Genomic DNA, 5,812 nt, shown 5'->3' on the forward strand with positions numbered 1-5,812 from the left:
AGTCAGGTTTCAAAACTCTTCATAGCACAGAATCTGCTTTAATTAGAGTTTTTAATTACATCATCTCTGCATGTGATTCTGGTAACCATGTTCTGATTTTACTTGACCTAACTGCTGCCTTTGATACAGTAGACCACAACATTTTAATATCGCGATTACACCACGTTGTTGGTGTTGATGGCACTGTTGTTAAATGGTTTAGGTCTTACTTGGAGGAGAGAACATTTTCAGTGAAAATTAGTGACTCTGAATCATCTGCTGCTTCAATGCCTAATAGTGTCCTGCAGGGCTAAATTCTAGGCCCTCTGCTTTTCTCTCTTTATTTACTGCCTCTGGGTTCTGTCCTCAGCAAACATGGGATTTCTTTCCATTGTTATGCTGATGATTGTCAGATTTATTTGCCCATGAAGCAGAAGGATGTCCATTCCATCAAACATCTCCTGGCATGTCTAGGAGATATTAAAGCTTGGTTGGCCTTGAACTTCTTAAATTTTAAAGAAAATAAAACAGAGGTGATGGTGTTTGGACCCAGTGGCTCCTGTGAGTCCTCCTCTGTGGACCTGGGACCCTTGGAGGTATATTTTAAACCTGTTATTACATATCTTGGTTTTAAGGTGGACAGTGATTTTAAATTAGACACCCAAATCAAAGCCGTGGTTAAGTCCAGCTTTTATCATTTAAGGCGATTGGCGTCAGTGAAATCTGTTCTTTCCAGGCAGCATTTTGAAACAGTGATCCACACTTTTATTTCAACTCGTTTGGATTACTGTAACTCACTTTACCTGGGAGTCAGTCAGTCACTGCTCTCACGTCTGCATCTGGTTCAGAATGCTGCTGCACGACTTTTGACAGGAACTCGGAAGAGGGAACATGTGACCCCTGTCCTGGCCTCACTTCACTGGCTGCCTGTATATTTTAGAATTCATTTTAAAATTCTTATGTTTGTTTTTAAATCACTGCATAATCTTGCCCCGGCTTACCTCTCTGAGCTTCTTCATCCCTACGTACCTTATCGGTCTCTCAGGTCAGCAGATCAGCTGCTCTTGGAGGTACCGAGAACAGAAAGGAAGCTCAGAGGGGACAGGGCTTTCTCTGTCATCAGCCCTAAATTATGGAATGACCTGCCTTTGCGGGTCAGAGAGGCCCCTTCACTGCCCACTTTTAAAGCTCGTCTTAAAACCCATGTATTTTACTTGGTTTTCAACACCAGCGGGATTTAGTTTTAAATTGTATGTTTTTGTTTTTAAACTGTTTTTAATCACTTTTTTATTATGTTGTGTTTTAATGTACAGCACTTTGTATCAGCTGTGGTTGTTTTAAAGTGCTTTATAAATAAATTTGGTATGGTATGGTAAGTCAATCCTGGTGGCGAGATCTTCAAGTTCACATAGGGATTGAGGAGGGTCTCGAGCTGTCAACTCGTCTTTGATGTCATCATTAAGTGACTGGAGGAAAACATCCTGGAGGGCCTCCTCACTCCATCTGCTGTCAACTGCCAGTGTATGAAAGTCAATAATGAATTCAGTTACTCTTTTATTACCTTGTTTGGGGTTCAGTAATCCTCTGGTGGACTCCTTGTGGAGTAAAATGGGACAGAACACCCTCAGCAACTCTTGAGCAAAATCCTGGTAACGATAACAAAACAGAGAGTCCCGTTGCCATTCAGCCGTTCCCCACAATTTGGGTTTGCCAGAGAGGAGGGAAATGATGAAGGCCACCTTAGCTCGGTTTGTAGGAAAAGAGGAGGGTTGAAGTTGAAAATGGATCTCACATTGGGCCTCATGCAAGAACCGTTCGTACGCACAGATTTGTTCTTATGTTGTGCGTACGAGGGATTTAGGAGAATTTGTGGCATTCACCAATGTTTTCGTATTCTAAGATTTTTTTCAGATACGAACAAAATACAGGAGTGGTCCAGACCTGTCGTATATTTTACCAGCAGTCAGTCTGCTGTTATCCAGACGGGTTTTCTTCACTAAGAACTTTATACTTCGTTATTTAGAAAATATTTCGATTTGAAAACAAATCACACTCCATAATTATGTTGACAGCAGGTTATTCTGTTTTAATTAGAATAAGATTTTAATGACAAAAATTGATTAGATTAAGTTAAATTGTATTTTAATGCATTTGTACAACACTACAATATTAATATGAAGATCTCAAACTAAAAAACTTAAATTATGCATTAATTGAAGTTTGGAGACGTTTTAAAATGTGTCTTTTCAGAACCGCATCTGTCACTTGCAACCGCAGGGAGAGGGGGGATAGCGGTGCGCAACCACCCTTCTTCTGAATAAATGTAAACACAGTAGCACAGTTGTTTACACTTAGATTAAAAAATATTTGACCAAAGAAAAACCGGAGCTGGACTAGAGAGAGATGAATATGATTTAGATTTTTATTTCTGTGACTGTAAYGACTAACAGGAGACACGACATTAACAGCACATTTCATTCCTTTAAGCAGCTCCTTTAATGCCACATGACACTGCTAAAGAGAACAATTTTTTTCTCGATCTCGGAGAGCAGGACTACAATCTCCGAACGCGTAAAGTTCTTCTTTTTTACTTTGCAATGTCATTTATGAATGGACACTTCCTGGTATGTGGGGCTGGAAACACAGCCTTATATGGTGTTTTTGGGGTGGTAATTATGTAAATAACCTCTTCTCGTGCACGAGCAGCTGGATACGAACAGGTGGAATTTACGCAGCTCATTTTACACACTTTTCCTGAAGATAGAAGAGTTTGTTGAATCTGACGTGGCGTGTTCGTACGAACCCTTTGTACGAACAAAAGTAAGAGAAATTTAGGATAAGAATATGAACATGTTCTTGTATGAGGCCCAATGAGTGAGAAAAGCCCAACATTTTTCTGGGTCTCCTCTAAAAACCTCGGAGGACTTAACCTGGGTTCGTAAACTGGATCAGATCTGTTGGTACTAGTTTGTTGAGGTAAAGGGTGTTGACAAGGAGCAGGGTTATCAGGATTCAAAGCCATATCTTTATAATAGTATAACAGAGTTCATTTACAGTGTTTTCTAATTTATTTATAGCTCCTTCCACACCAGCTTTCCAGGCAGAATCGGGTTCAAAGCTCATATTGCTGGCCAGTTTATCTGTTAAAGATCTGAGTTTGAACTCTGAGAAAAACCCAAAAACAGATAAAGGTTTACAAATTTTATTAAAATTGCTGGTGTGGAGCTGGAACAACCCAGGTACGTGGGTCCGGTTTTCGGGACACAGAAAAACAGGTTAGTGGTTGTAAGACTCTGGGACAAAATACTACAAGTATTTTTAGCCACTAACCTGGTGTCAACTGGGAGTCTCAGTGTGGAAATACAGACTGTGTCAGTTTGGTTCCAGAGAAATACGATGACGTCACCGACAAACCTTGGGAGCATTGCGGGTCCGAGAAATAGGTCAGGGGTCCAGGGACAGACGAGGGTCATACACAGAGGGATCAGAGAATCCAACAGGTTAAGAGGAGCAAACTTAACTCTTTAATCCGGGAGGCAGGCAGGGGTCGAGAACCAGGAAGTCTGAGGTTTTGTGGTGCCGAGCAAAGGAGAGATATTTTCCAGTAATAAATCTCGCAGCTCTTTTCTGTAATAAAAAGAGGATTTGTAATTGTCCTACACACTTTCCCCCCAGACCTCAATACAATAAACCAGGTGTGGACTTATTGTTGAATATACGACATATACAGTACAGAGTTTTATCATTAAATAACTCACTTACTTTATACAGAACAGCAATAGATTTAGCCATCTTTGTTCTTAAATAATTTACATGAGGTTCCCATGTCAGCCCTTCATCTTTCACTACACCTTAAAACTTCACTTCACTGACTCTACAAATCTCAACCCCCTCGACTTTAAATGGGACATCAATGGTTTTCTTTCTTTTACTAAACACCATATAATTAGTTTTCTCTAAATTTAATGACAACTTTTTAAGTCTGTAAGGGTCAGCTTACACTTCTTATAACAAGGTTATTAGAGTAATTTAATTCGCAAGGATCTCTTATTGTGGATAAACATTTCTTTAGTGCAAAAATGAATGGACACAAAAAGTAATTCTCAGTCAATAAATGTTGATTTGAACCGTAATATGCAATCATTTTACAAATCATTCGAAATTGACTAGAATCCACCTGATTGTGAACAATTCATTTCATATAAAAAGTTTTGGGACCAACAATAACAAGCTTTTAACTTCTTAATTGTCAACCACACAAATAGAAACACAAATGTCAGTTTAGATGTTAAATACCAGACATTTGAGGCTGTTTATCTTAGGAGTTGGCAAGGACAAGGTTAAAAAAAGGAGGAAGAAAGATATTCGCTTTCCTATACTTTATCTTAAATAATGTGGGTTATAATCAGAAGGGCGAAGCGTTCTGTGCTCAGCTTCGATCAGACCTCGACGTCACACACAGCCAGCTTTTACCTTGAGATGATGTTCTGTCACCTGCCAGGTAGATGGGGGCGCTGCTGGAGAATCTGTCTTTAGACCATTGAACAGGGGACCCCAAGGCGTGCTCTTTGACTCGTTTAGCGTCCACGTCAGCCGTAACCAGAAGACAAGGCCTCGACTAGAACCCAGGTTTTTAATAAAACTTCCGTCTGGAGAGTTTCTGAAGGTGGATAAACCAGGTGTTGGTCTCCCACACTGTGAGGTTTCCCCGTTGGCGTGAAGGGGCCAAACCTGACACAGTTTTCAGCTTTTGATTCCCCGGAGAGAATCTAGCTGTCACAGTGACTGACAGCGGTCAGTCACCTTTACTCTCTGTCTTTTCTCAGTGAGTGCTCTTGACGGGCGGAAACTGTTAGTTCCTAAAAGCTTAGAGAATCTATGGTCCCCCCTCCAGAAGGTTAGATTAGAAAAGAAATTATCAAAGAAAAGTGTTAGTTTCAGAACTTGCTATGCCATTCTGAAACTAAAACAAAGATTATTTGCTGCTGTTTGGTTCAGAACAAAACATTTCATGACCTACAGTATTTAAATTATCTGACGAGCACTTATTTAAAACATAACTGAAAGAAAAATGAATTACTTCAAGTTCAAAACATTTGCAAATATGATTCAGACAAGTAAAACTGACATTTCATCAACTTAAACCATAAAGATTATTTTAGTTAAATAAGAACTTTTTCCACAGTAAAACCATACATAGCTGAAATCATACTGAGGGAGAAAAGAGATCTGTCCTCTCTTCTCCTGTAACTTTGATAAACATTCTCTGATTATCAAAATGCGTAATACTTTCAGTTAAGAGAACAATAATTCAAATAAGAGAAGATTATTCTGTTTTTATCTGATTTAGAAGGAAAGTAGCCTGGGGTGGCCTGAAAACAGTTCTAAGTGGAACAGAGTTTTGTCCATTAGAAGGCCCATCAGAGGACTGAGAGTCCAAGATAGTTCCTTGATAATTTGACTCAAGGTGACCCCAACACGTCTAAACCAAATTTGTATTTTAACAAATTATACTTGCATCTTTACCAACATATGATATACAGCGGGTAAAATAAGTTTTGAACATGTCACCATTTTTCTCAGTAAATATATTACTAGACGTGCTAATGACATGAAATTTCCACCAGTTGTCGGTAACAACTCAAGTGATCCATACATTCAAAGAAATAAACCATAAATATCCAGAAATTAAGTTATTTGTAATAATGTGGAATGGCACAGGGAAAAGTATTGAACACATGAAAAAAGGGAGGTATAAAAAGGCATGGAAAGCCAAGACACCAGCTGAACTCTCTCAGTAATTAGAAAACAAGCCTGCCCCTTGTCAGTGCAA

At 39.2% G+C, this 5,812-nt stretch overlaps 1 long non-coding RNA gene across 1 annotated transcript; it reads right to left on the reverse strand.

Moving 5' to 3' along the window:
• Positions 1–385: 385 nt before the first annotated feature.
• Positions 386–1,155, reverse strand: LOC106529068 (uncharacterized). The gene is made up of 2 exons (XR_001311582.1): positions 981–1,155; positions 386–906 (listed from the first exon to the last, which is right to left on the reverse strand). It is a non-coding gene; the product is annotated as an uncharacterized LOC106529068 (long non-coding RNA).
• Positions 1,156–5,812: the final 4,657 nt, after the last annotated feature.

This window comes from Austrofundulus limnaeus, unplaced genomic scaffold, assembly GCF_001266775.1.
Source record: "Austrofundulus limnaeus strain Quisiro unplaced genomic scaffold, Austrofundulus_limnaeus-1.0 Scaffold421, whole genome shotgun sequence".
NCBI classification, from domain to species: domain Eukaryota; kingdom Metazoa; phylum Chordata; class Actinopteri; order Cyprinodontiformes; family Rivulidae; genus Austrofundulus; species Austrofundulus limnaeus.